Source organism: Nanorana parkeri, unplaced genomic scaffold (assembly GCF_000935625.1).
Source record: "Nanorana parkeri isolate BGI_ZX_2015 unplaced genomic scaffold, ASM93562v1 scaffold919, whole genome shotgun sequence".
NCBI classification, from domain to species: Eukaryota; Metazoa; Chordata; class Amphibia; order Anura; family Dicroglossidae; genus Nanorana; species Nanorana parkeri.
The window spans coordinates 413362-427585 of NW_017307187.1; positions in this window are offsets into that span (position 1 = coordinate 413362).

Sequence of the window (14224 nt, forward strand, 5' to 3'; positions counted from 1 at the left end):
GGGGGGGGGTACAGCTGGCTCTGCCTCTACATAGGCAGAGCCAGCTGTCAATCACGCAGCTGGGCGGATCCAGACATAATTGTCGGGATCCATTTCAGCTGCAGCGTCTTAGTATACCACGAGCTGCAGCTCGCGGTATACTGAGGTTAGGGTGACGGGAGGACGCTAGTTTGTGTCCTCCTGTTACCCTTCTGAGAACTATGGGGAAAAGCCCTAAACCCATAGTTCTCCTTTAATATAGTAAATATTAAACGCCACCAAACGAAAGCTCTATGAGTCTCCCAAAAAATGGTACGAAATTCGCTTCAGTAAAGCGTTGCATGACGGAATAAATGTCAGTCAAAGTACCGAAGTGCTAAATACTGAAAAATGGCCAGGACAGGAAGGGTGTGTAACACGGCGGACTTCAACTGGTTAAAAAAAATTTTTTTGCATTTTTTTTTGTTACTTTAATTTTTGTTTTCATACTCAGTTTTATTGCTATCACATAGGGGGTTAACAAGTCCGCTATGTAATAGCAAATATAATGTGACAGGTCCTCTTTATGGAGACATCAGGGGTCTTTCAGACCCCTAGTGTCACCTAGGGACCCCAAAGAAGCTGATGAACCGAGATCTGCTTCACCAGCTTCTTCTTCTGGCTCTAGAAGCCAGAGAATGTGCCCAGTGACACCAGAAGTGATGAAATGCACCTTACTTCCGATGTCCAGTGATCGGAGGAGAGGTCCGCGGCTAGAAGCTGCTTGTAGGTAGGTGCAGTATGGCCAACGGCCACTAGATGCCCCCATGGGGCCCTGGAGATAGATGCAGCTCTGGCCTGGGAAGACTCTGTGTCCCAGGAGAGTTGATTTATAGGGGGCGCCCGAGAGGGGAAGCAGTTCAGTTCAGTGCAGGAGAGCAGAAGTCTAGGACTGTTTGCAGAGTCTCCGGAGGGAGACTGTTTCTTGAACATAGGCTGGTCCATGGGAAGGACAGGACCAGTTCTAGGACTATGTAGAGCTACAAAGATTCCCTAGTTTCCCCAGAGGGGGAAACCCACCATGCTAGGACTGACAAGGATGGGATTCCGGAGAATAGTGAAGTGCTAGAAGACTGACGATATTTGCCAGTGGGCCTATGGCCGAAGTAAGACGTGGACTCTGGGCTGCACCTGGGCTGATGTACCTCTCTCTCTAAATTGTAATACCAAGCAAGTAATAAGAATTGTGCCGTCATCCCATCCGGGGGTGGCTGAAACGTATACTTTGTTCTGTTTCTACCTTCAAGTAAAACCAACAAAAAGACTATCTGTGTGGACTGGTTCTTCTCTCTCTCCAACCTCTGAGAAGGTGGGGTTCTACCGGAGTGTGATGTTGGACTGTATCGTGGCTGTAACCATCTGAGGAGGGTAGGTGCGCAATGGGGCTATGCCTGACACAGGGTGCCGTTCATGGTGGCCTTTCTCCTTGAGGGGGGAGGAAGTGCCGAAGACCGCAGAGGCGGTTGAAGCCATGAGGCCCTGTGTACGCAGTACTACACGTGTGGGAGTGTTTGCACGAGGCCAAGGCCGTGGCCCCTGACCGTGGGGTGTCTGGTTTCGAGTTGCATGCACGGGGTTACCCAGCCAACCCAAAGGGAACACACACGCAACACCCCGAGAGTGGACCCCGCCTACATGCTGATCTCTCCTCCGATCTGTCAGGGGAGACTTTCCACGCCGGTCCCGGGCTCACACGAGGGACAGATGAACCCGGGAAGCTGACAGCAGCACCGGCGGCTGCAGAGGGGGACACGGCGTCGTATTGTACAATCGATTGCTTGTATTTAAACAGAAATCATGGTAAAAAAAAAAACACACACGTAATGAAACACACATATCACACACATATCACACACATATCACACACATATCACACACTCATTAAAAAACACACATAGCTTAATTTAAAAAAAAATCACACACACTCATTAAAAAACACACAATAAGGCACACTCTCACAACTAATAATAGTTAAAAAATTAAAAAATGTCATTAAAAAATGTCCCCCTCTCCTGCTTACCTGTTTTGCAGGAAGGGGGCTGCATCCCTGGGCTTCAGTGAAGAATCAGTGTGCTCTGCACTTTGGCTGGTGCAGACATACTAATCGCTCCCTGCATGTTAGCAGAGGCCCCACAAGGGAGCGATCAGTATGATCTGCATCACAAGAGATGCAGATCATAATGATTCCACACCAGGGAATGATTTTCATTTAATATATTGCCGTTTCGGCAATATATTAAATGGGATGTGGGCACTTGCCAGGTTTAAAGATGGCCGCCGCTACTCACGGCGGCCATCTTTAAAAACCTAATGTGCAGTGGAAGCAGGGGGGACACCCGAAGGCTCGCACAGCACCTGAGGTGTGTGGGTGGCCCTCCGGTGCTGCGGGGGTCCGGCCGCCTTCAGTCACCTGTACGGCCGTCACCCAGGTAAGGTTCGCGGGCCCCTGAGGCTGCCGTGCCCCTTACTTGAGTGTCACGCCGATATAGGTGCCACCATCTTGGTGTATACCCCGATATACACCAAGATGGCGGCATCCAACACGTGTGGTGTTATATGACATCATGTGCCCTGCCTCCAGAACACGCCAATGGCTGAATCCAAAATAGCAAAATAGCATAAAAATGTGTTTTGTTTGATGAAACGAATGAAAACGTTTTTAGTTTTCCTTCATTTCATCTGAAATGAATTTTTAGCCGTTGCACATGTCTAATAATACGTGTGTGTGGGGGGGGGTAACTTTTTTAAAATAATTTTTTACATTGTTTTAAAAATGTATTAATGTTTTTACTGTTGGGGGGGCTTTGGGGAAATATTAGGGGTCTAAACAGACCTCTGACATTTTTTTTTTTAAATAAAAAAGAAATTGAGGACACAAAGTCCTCAATTTCTTTTTCTGCAGCCTCAGCACTCAATGAATGGGAAGCACTCAGTACAGAGGCTCCTCCCCATTCATTCAGAAACTGATGATAGTAAAATATTTACTATCACCAGTTTCTGCCTAGAAACACCCACTTCTCCAGAGTGACACCCATCCAGGTATTTAGGTTTTTTTAATATATATATTTGCATAAGTCCTCCCATGTGCCAGCCCACTGCTTGCAACAGGATGAGAGCTCTTGCGAGGAGTACTGAAGCCGGGTGCTGTGATGTTTTCAGTAAGCTATGTACAGCACACTGCCAGCTCCACCCACCAGTCATGACCTTCCTGCACTGTATAGAGTAGCACAGAGAAGCTGTAAGGTATGTAATAAAAATGGAAAATGCGTTATTAAAAATCTCATTAGTGTGTTGATAGGAAGGAGGAACCAGGAAGGGCAAAATAAGCAGATTAAACCTCAGCTTTACATTTCTAAAAATAAGTATTAGGAAAATAATCATGAATAATCTGAGTGCCCTTAGCAACCTGTGTAGCTTTTTCATTGTGTAGGCATTGCCCATTTAATGCTCCATCTATAAAATAATAGAAAGAAAGAAGAAAAATAGACAGTAAAAGGTGGTCATTAAAGCTGAGGGAATGAACACAGGTGACTGACAACGAGCCACAAATACATCATCACTTCTGTGAAAGCAGGGTCCATTAAGAGGCCTAAGGGAGACTTTGATGGACATTACAAAAGAAGTTGTTCAATGTCTCCATCGATCGCTGAGGAAATTCACATTTAACAATGTTATAATTGAAATGTTCCCTTGATGAACACTTATTCCCTAGCAGGTGTCGCGACTGGAGATACGTGCTGCTGATATTCAAGGAGAGATCTGGAAACTTGTGGTGGTGGTCATAAATTAATGTTCATGTAAAGCCCCGGAGTTAATTCAATACCAATAAAATAATCCTAATCATTTTATTCTTCAATAGATGTTATAGTAACTGCATTTGTAGTTGTAACAGTAGCCACATATCCAATCTGTACCTCCCTGAAAACCAAATTCACCAAAGTTTGAGTTGTAGCACCACTGAGGTTAGTAGCAGTTGCTGCAGTTTTAAAGGAGAACTATGGGGTTAGGGCTTTTCCCCATAGTTCTACTAAGTGTAACGGGAGGACACAAACTAGCGTCCTCCCGTCACCCTAAGCTCAGTAAACTGCGAGCTGCAGCTCGCGAGTAGCGGCGGCCATCTTTAAACCTGGCAAGCGCCCACATCTCGTTTAATATATTGCCGAACAGGCAATATATTGAATTGAAATCATTCCCTCGTGGTCAAGTGGGGAATCAGTATGATCTGCATTTCTTGCTGATGCAAATCACACTGATCGCTCCCTCGTGCTGCCTCTGCTAACTGTCAGGGAGCGATTAGTATGGCCTGCATCAGCCAGAGTGCAGATCACACTGATTCACCACTGGACCCAGGGATGCAGCCCCCCTTCCTGCAAAACAGGTAAGCAGGAGAGGGGGACGTTTTTTAAATAACTATTTTAATTTTTAATGTGTGTGTTTTAATGAATATGTGATTTTTTTTAATGAAGCTATGTGTGTGTGATATGTGTGTGTTTCATTACGTGTGTATTTTGTATTTTTTTTTAACCACTTCCCACGGGTTTGCGTAATTGTACGTCATCCGCTGGAAGTGGTTATACCAAGAACAGCTGCTCCTGAAGCCATGTTCTTGTACCGTGTTAATACAGCTGACGATTGCTGTTTAAATGCAAGCGATTGGGCGTCTGTACAGGCGCTGGATCGCTTGTACGGTGTGTCGTCGTGTCCCCCTCCATGGCCGCCGGTGCCGCCGTCAGCTTCCTGGGATCATCTGTCCCTCGTGTGAGCCCAGGCTGGGCATGGAGGGTCTCCCCTGACAGATCGGAGGAGAGATCAGTGGCTTCTAGCTGCGGATCTCTCCTCCGATCACTGGACCCTGAAGTGCATCTTAGGGCCCGTTCACACCACTTGCAGTGTGTGTTCTGGCCCGATTCTGGCCGGAACGCACTGCATCGCATTACAGCCGGCTCACATTTTTCTGGGTAGGAGGGGGTGTGGCGGGTCATTGAAGTGAATGGCACCTTAGCCACGCTCTCCGACCGCAATGTGATCGCCCGCACGAGATCGCAGGGCATATTGTGCCTGCAGTGCGTTCCGGTGCGGTCAAAATGCTGCAAGCACTATTTTATTTTTGGCTAGAAATGTTATTTTTGGTTAGAAATGTTATCATGTGTGTGCTCTGGGCAGCAAGTGGTTAATGAGTGTGTGATTTGTGTGTTATGAGTGTAAAAATGAGTGTAAAAAAAACAATAAAAATATTGTTTCCTTATTTTGCCGAAGGCGGTTATGATGCTCAACATTTTTTAAACCCGAGCGCCCAAACTGCAACACAATATTAAAGTTATTTTTAGTGTTGGCACTTTGAGATCAATATATTGATTTTGCATCGCAGTTTGGGCACTCAGGTTCAAAAACATTTGCCATCACCTAGTCTGACAGCGACGCAGACGAGTGGACAGAGGTAGCGGGGGATCACGTCACTTCCAGCCAGTCCGGTGGCAGAGGAGGCCAGGCACCATCAGCAGGAGCAGGTAAGAGGAGCTGGGAGGGAGATGCAGCCCCAACCAGCCCACCTAGGACCCCTGCAGAGCCCACCATAGAGAGTCTCAGATGGGCTGTGCAACTAAGCCCAGAGTCTGGCGCATAACTAAGCCCAGAGTCCGGCGCGTAACTAAGCCCAGAGTCCGGCGCGTAACTAAGCCCAGAGTCCGGCGCGTAACTAAGTCCAATTCATATGCTGTTCTGCATTGCTGTATAAATGTATTGCTGGGATTTGTAGTCCCCCTACAAGAGGTGCCATTCTGCATTAGAGTGTAAGCTCCTCTGTACAGGGAATGATGTGACTGGCTCAGTGTTTTCTGTCAAGCATTGCGGTATATGTCAGAGCTATATAAATGTATAATAATAACAGTGTGACTGGCTCAGCGTGGCGGCGGTGCAGGGGGGCGGGGAGACGACGACCGGGCTCCGGGGGGCCCGGCCTAAAGTCGCGTAAGGGGCCCCAAAATTTCTGAAGGCTGCCCTGGCCGTTGTCACTGGAACAAAAAGAGTTGTGGGGAATCTAACATTTTATGGTTGTCACAGAATCAGGAATGGAGGGGAATCCGTTTTTGTGGAAATGTCCGCTTTTGTGGATCTCCTGTGACAGGAAGCGAAAGAAAATCTTCCCAACAAGACACAGACAAAAACAGCTGACATAACTCCTAACCCTCGCCCACTCTAAGAAGAAAAAAATTACTTTAGGTTGCTTTTAACCATTCCTTTCTTTATTCAAAACTAAAAAGAACACATTTTGGATAGTGATACACTTTAATGTTAGCTGTACAGATATTCTTTGGTTCCTCAACATCACGTAAACCAGTTGGGTCACTGAACTGTCACTGGTTGGCTTTTAGTAACTAAATAGAGGGATGAAGACAGTGAAATGAAGAAGTGGGAGTGGGAACTGGCGCAGACCAACATAAAGATCCGAGGAGTTGATGTATTTCTCCCATGCTGTAAGTTTTATATTTATGACATTTACACATTTACATTTCTTTATATATATATTTAATATCAGTTATAGTGATCAGACATTGCAAATAATAGAAGCTAGCAGTGCACAGTGAACAGTTCCTTTGTTTTATTATATCCACTACACAGTTGACCTTCACACATATCTCTTCATTGACATTTTCACCAACTTGTGATTACCTGGTGGAGCTGACAGAAAGGTCACCTTTGTTTTCCATGTTTGTATATTATTATTTTGTGTTGTTACTGCAACAAGCAAGATTAACACTGACTGTTGGATCGCGGAGATGGTGAGCGGGAAAGACAGTAGAGAACTTCAGCATTCTTTTTGTGGGCATCTAGAGACTTTCTCCTTTAACTAAAGGTTACCATCATCTCATCTGCTTGAAATGTGTTGCTTAGTACACATATCTTATATTGGATTTTATTAAAAGTGATTTGCTGGGAAAAAAAATTCCCCCATTAGACTGTGTGCCCTAAAGACAAAAATAATGTCTTCCTCCAACAGCCTCTTCCCTGATGGAGGAAGCTAAGAAGGAAAGAACTGTAAGCTCTTCTGAGCAGGGCCCTCCTGATTCTCTTCTCTTGTCTTGCATTGTATTGTAACTGTACTGTCTCCCCTTATTTTGTAAAGCAATGCACAAACTATTGTGTTATTTGATACCTATATATATATATATATTGTGGCAGTGTGTGGCAATGCCACAGTGTAATCTCCATGTCTGTGTCCATATTTTGATAGTGTCCAGCGCATGTTGATGGCACAGGTGTACACAGCCTTTAAAATAAAGGTGTTGGGAAGGATTCAGAGCTCCACCTGGGAGACAGGAAAACTCCACCCAGGAGTCAGAGTGGAGTCCAGTGCAGGAGGGTGCTGCGGGTTAGAAAAACCAAGTGAGGAGGTTAGCACGAGACTGAGACTGTCTATAGGAACAGACTATGGCCTGATGTCTGAGGCCGGAGCAGCGGCGCTGCAAATGCAAAGCCAGGAGGCTGGATGTGCATGTGTTGCCAAGAGATGCTAAAGAACCCCTGCGAGGGTAATTGCTTTGTTTTGTAAACTTTCTTTTACTACCGAGTGTTCCTGTAATTGTTCCAGTCAAACACAGCTTAGGCCAGCTTATTAGGAAAGATTTACAGCCAGCAGGCAAATTTTGTATTTTGTGTGTTCTATGGTTATCCCAGAGAATAGTTGAAAGTTAAGGTTTTGTCTGACTCATAGACAGGAGTTTATTTTATGTTCAGCAGAGATGGATTAGGGAAGACTAGGGCCCTAGGAAAAAGGTAGCAGATTTGGCTCCCCCGTCCCTTTAAAGAAAAACTGCAGCACATTTTTTATTAACCCTTGCAGTGGGGCTACTACAAGGGTTAACTGCTCGTTTGTGTCTATGTTAAAAAAACAAACAAACTGGGACTCACCCGAAGCTCCGAGCCGACTTCTTCTCAGAGCGGTCCTTCCATCGCCTCTCTCCATCTTCTGCAGGGGTCTGAGGTTCCCTAAATTCTCACCATCTATACACTGTGTGTGTATAGACGTGAGGATGCTGAGGAAGATTACAATGCTGCAGGTAGGGGGGAGACAGGCTGGAGGGAGTGCCGTGACAGCTGGCCAGTGTAGAGCTTAGGGTGAGTATATTTTTGTTATTTAGACACAAACAAGCACTCAACCCTTGCAGCATCAGCGTAGCCCCTTGCATGGGGGGCCATGCAGTGCGGCGGATGCCCTACTGCAAGGGTTAATTTGTAAAAATCCTGGATTTTAGATTAATCTTTACATCTTTACATCCATAGGGATTGCAATAGGCAAAGCCATCCAATTTGCATTGTCTTTACTGGTATGGTCCAATCTGACATCGACTGCCTACAAGTGCATCTTCTCTGGTGAAGGGAAAGGCAAGTGCATAGCCTTGGCCAATTGTGCCACCCCCCTGATATTCTGCAGGAGGATGAAGACTGTGGATGGGCCACCTCGATATGCACTGGACACTCGGCTCCTGCCTAATTTTTTTTTTTGATAATTTAGCTCTGATCTTCAGTGTGTGGGCCACCTCAATATCCACTGGACCCTCGGCTCCTGCCTAGTTTTCTTTGTGGATGATTCAGCTCTGATCTTCGGTGTGTGGGTATACAATTAGGAGCAAATGGGAAATGAGAGAAGTGGATCTTCATCAATCACTAGGCCAATTGTGATAGCACTGTTCTTTCTACACAAAACAGAGCAAAACCAGGGGAAACCACTTTTGTTATACATCAAGTATGAAAAAATAATTTCCAGCTTCCCTTGTTCATTAGGTGTTTGCCACATGGGAGGCTCATTTAGAAAAGGCAGATGGTGGTGGCTCTAGCCTATTGTGTAGTTTCCTGTGAAAGAAACCATTCATATTCTGTGAAACAAACTGTGTATTAAGTTGCTTGGCACGCCATCAAAGTGACAGGATACAGTTTGCTACCTTGACAGTTGAATTCAAAAACATCTGGCGGTATGATTATCTCTAGTATCTAATGGAATTCTAAGCAGGATTAAACTGGGATTCTAAAACACACCAATTTCTAAGGATGTCACCAGCACCCCATACTTTCAAGTGACGTTAGCAAAAGTCTATTATTAACAGAAAACCAAGCCATTCAAATACAAGTGCTTTTGGGGCCGCACAAGGTCCCCTTCATCAGGCTCAGAATGACGTCATGACGATAAAGGGGACCCAGTGCGGCCTCGAGTGCACTTCTATTTGGATGGCATTGTTAAATGGACTTTTGCTAACTTCACTTGAGAGTATGGGGTGCTGGTGACATCCTTAGAAATCGCTTCATATTTCACGGTGCCGTCCGTGGTCACTGCGAGCATCCACCTGTGCATTACAGGTTATCAACCTAATCCGGTAAGGAGTGCAGCGAGACATACTAATTTATATCTCTAAAACACACCGTTCCCGATGATGTTTCCAGGAAGCAATGTCGCTACACGAAAATCAAAAGATTCAGTCTGTTGACCTTCATGTAAGCATTTGTAAATTTTCACTTTGAATAGGTTTTCGTCGAATGTTTATAGAGGAAACAAAAAATTGTACAAAAAATTGAGTATTGTATTCTGTTTCTGGGCACTAAATTTAATTTTAGTGTATTTTATCCTAAAAATACTGGTTTAATAAACATTTTCACAAATAACGTTGCAACATACAAAATTGCAACTAGCTTTTTTTTTTTTAATTCTACAGGGGCTCTGCTTTCAGAACATATATCATTGTTTGGGGGTCTGAAGCTGTTTTCTAGCCGGAAATTCAGATTTTATGTGCATGTTAGTAAGAAATTGCTCCGGACAACAAGTGGTTAAGTGTATCTAAACTTAAAAACAAAAATGTAAAATGCAGCATACCAGCCTGTAGATGTGGTGGCTGCATTCATTTTCTTTTTTTCAGGCTTTTTTCTTTTTCTTTTACTTGGTAATCTTAAGAATAATAAACTTTTAGTTCCTGCGTGGCTACCCTCACTCCCCTCTCTCTATGGGGGCAGTCATTGTTGTCACCCAGGCTGCAGGATACATTTCACCCCTCCCCACCCCTATCTGATCACTGGATAAAAGAATCCCCCTTCTACTTACCTTAAGCCGCTGTCATTTGACGCTGCAGTCCCGAATCTTCACCTCTTCTGGTTACTAGTGTAGGTGTTAGGATCGTGGTGTGGGCCCGAAGTGATGAGGAGGACCTCCCTTGCAACCCCGTCTGATGACCACTGGGGTTGAGAACATTAGGTTCAGGCAGGGGATGCACGAGTGCCGGATGCGGATCTTGAGGTCACAAGGTCTACTTGGTGACCTGGCAGAATAGTCGTCGTGCTAGAAGGATTCAGCAAAAGGGAGAGTGAGAGACAAGCCGGGTCAAATACCGTGCAGGCAGCGGAGTACCAGGGGTTAACCAGAGAAGGGTCTAAAGACAAGCCGGGTCAAATAACGTGCAGGCAGCAGAGTACAAGGGGTTAATTAGAGAAGGGTCAATGGACACAAGCCGGGTCAATATTAGGAAGGCACTGGAGACAGGAATCACAATGGGGAAGAGCAGGAACAAGGCACGGCAAAACACAATGGAAACAGGCATAAGCACAGCAGAACCCTCCAGTGCTGGCTGAAGATCACCCAGCACTGAATGGGCGTCCTGTGGTGCCTTATATAGACCGAGGACGTGCTACTGCGCCGGCGTGATGATGTCACTGCGCCGTCTTGCCGCGATGATGTCACGCCGCGCGGGGCGTGACCCGCCGGGCCGTCTTGCATCTGCGTCTGCGCGGCCTTGACGTGCCGTTGGACGCCCTCTCTGTCTGCGTCCCCGCAGAGGGACTCAGCATCTTCCGCGGGCAGGTACCTGACAGTAGGGTAGTGGGCAGGATTGAGAATTGCAGAATGTCAATCTGCCACTAGATGTCCCCAATAGTGAGTGACTGAGGAAGTCACTGTAGAGTTAAAGGTAGCTCTGCCCTGAGGGAGCTCTATGTCCAGGGAGAGACATATATATATAGATCTATATAGATAGGAGCCGCTCAGGACAGTATCTATATAGGTAGGAGCCGCTCAGGTGTAGGAGCCGCTCAGGACAGTTGACCAGAAGAACAGTTGACCAGAAGTGTGTTTTGTTGGCACAGTAAAGCAAAACAAATGGCAAACACACTCATCAATTTGTTAGTAGCTTTACAGCAAGGTGCACACGGAAGGAGTTTAAACAGTTATAGCAAAAAGTTTCCCAGCACACTCACAAGCCAGCATGCAAAAAAACTTGTCTCACCACTAAGGTTAAAAACAGAGGTTTAGATACACGTCTTCTGCAGAAAATGTGAGCCGTGTCAAGGCACCTCCACATAGTGCGGATAGTAACTCTAAACTATGAGAATCTCCATCTTGGAGCACATGTAGCAAAAGATAAAATTGTGTGCAGGTTTGTAAGGAGGCGTACCTTGTGCGTACCTGTGCCTTTAAGGGAGGTTTTACTTCCTCCTGACAAACCTGCACCCAATTTTATCTTTTGCTACATGTTCTCCAAGATGGAGACTCGCATAGGTTAGAGTTAGGACCGCACTATATGGAGGTACCTTGGCGCGGCTGAAGACGTTTTTTTGCATGCTGGCTTGTGAGTGTGCTGGGACACTTTTTGCTATTGTTGGCACAGTAGAGACAGAGTGATTTACAGAAGGATGGGGTCCATGGGAGGGCACAAAACCAGGCCTGCCGCCATGTAGTCACTGTGGCTATCTGTCAGCTTCCCCTAAGGGGGAAGCAAAAGAGGGCAGGAGCAGCACTACCTTATGGGACTACTCACATGCCTTTAGGATGTAGGACTCTGGACAATACCTCTCCATTGGCCCTGGGCAGCACCTCGACTAAGCTTCTCCCTTCAAATGTTGGTAACTATTCCTATGTGCTTGAAAAAGTAATGTGCCATCATCAGCAAATGGGATGACTGAAGTCTGTCTTATATTGTACATAAGAAGATGTTTAAGTAAAAGTTGAAAAGGCTCTCTGTGTGTGCACTGATCCTTCCCCCAACCTCTAAGATGGGGGTTTCTCTAGGAAGCAAACTTGTGGTGGGCTGGACTGCTGTAGCAATGTAAAGGAGTGTATGTGGGGAGAGATCACAGCAATACTGGTCAGGCCAGGCAGATGTTGCTCTCAAAGATGGGCTCCGCCATGAAGGGGCGATGTACTGAGATTCCGCCCGAGGCCATGAGTACCTAGAGAGCCCTGTGTTCAAAATATTGCAGGGGATCTGAGCCACTACAAAGGTAGCCAGGGCAACAAAGAGTTAATGGATGCCTGGTGCCGCACAGCTCAAACATGTGAAATGCACACAGACCGGCACGCAATCACTGGTAGGATCAATAGCCTGATCCCGTTACACAACACTTCCTGTTTGGGTCATTCTTTGAGTGTTCACATCAGCTCCTACATGATGTGGACACTTCATATTGGATTTTCATTGGTCAAGGTCTTCTCAGGATCCAGAAGATGGCTAACAGCAGTGTTGAGGAGAGAAGGGACTGGCGGTCTCAGGAGCCATCACACTGCTGGATTCGCAACCCCCCACCTGGAAAATTTGGTAGTGGGGGACCTAGAGGGGGAACTTGAGTTGAGTATATCTGAGTTCACAAGGTAAGGGTAAACAAAAGCCTCTCAGGATAGGTTGGAGGTGGGAGGGAGGATTGAGAAAAAAAAATACTTTTTGAGTACAGTTAGGCTTTAAATATGTCTTCCTCTCTCCATTTCTAGGGCTCATTCACAACAAATCTGTTGCATTGTGATCCGTTTTTCAGTGGATATTAACGGAAAGGCACCCCGAAAAATGAATGGGTGTAAATGGTGTTAGATCATGGATAAAATGCAATTTTAAAAAATGGATAAGGTGTGACCTAGTGTGAAGGAAATCAGAAGGTACAGACCGTCCGTTGACTTGTGATTTCCTTTTGATTTTAGTAGTCTCAAAATGAAAGACTAAAGTGTACCCATATTTTTTTTAACTAAAATAGTTGCGCTAGGATCTAGTGCTATAGAAATTAACCAGCTGCAGCAATATCTCTTAACGTGATCAAATGTAGGCTGGTGTGCTGCGCTTGGTTATGTGTGGTTCACTTATAAATATCTAAAAATGTGTAAAAAATTAAATATCTTAACTTCATCAACTTAATAACCTTAATACTTCTAATAATTTAATCCAGTGCCAGTGGTCAGAGCCTTGTGTCAGTTTATATGTTAAAATGCATTCCAGAATAAATAAAATAAAATGTGTAATTTAAATGGGTGATGGGTGATCCTGAGTGTACCAATTGGGTATATATATGTGTGTTGTCATATAAAGGAATTGGCCTATAAAAGAATAAATGTGTAAAAATATATATATATGAAAGGTGTGTTTTAAACGAGTGAATTAATTACATCTGGCATTCAGTGGCGCTAATAACTTGTTCAGGCAACCAAGGCTACAAACCAGTGTACAAAAAATCCTTATAAAACCACATCTAGTAAAGTGTGAATAAAATCGTGCATATATACGATATATAAATATAAATATATAAATATATCAAAGTGTGTAAACGGGGGATTCTGAACAGAAATCTAATATCCTCCAAACAGCGTTGGAGATCCAGAGGATAGAAACAGAAAGAAAAAAGGCATCAGAAGGAGGAAAGGTTATTTGGGCTATATAATACATGTGCGTCACACCCTGACCTCTGTACTGTGCGTCACACCCTGACCTCTGTACTGTGCGTCACACCCTGACCTCTGTACTGTGCGTCACACCCTGACCTCTGTACTGTCCATCACACCCTGACCTTTGTACTGCGCGTCACATTGCTGACCTCTGCACTGCGCGTCACATTGCTGACCTCTGCACTGCGCGTCACATTGCTGACCTCTGCACTGCGCGTCACATTGCTGACCTCTGCACTGCGCGTCACATTGCTGACCTCTGCACTGCGCGTCACATTGCTGACCTCTGCACTGCGCGTCACATTGCTGACCTCTGCACTGCGCGTCACATTGCTGACCTCTGCACTGCGCGTCACATTGCTGACCTCTGCACTGCGCGTCACATTGCTGACCTCTGCACTGCGCGTCACATTGCTGACCTCTGCACTGCGTGTCACATTGCTGACCTCTGCACTGCGCGTCACATTGCTGACCTCTGCACTGCGCGTCACATTGCTGACCTCTGCACTGTGCGTCACATTGCTGACC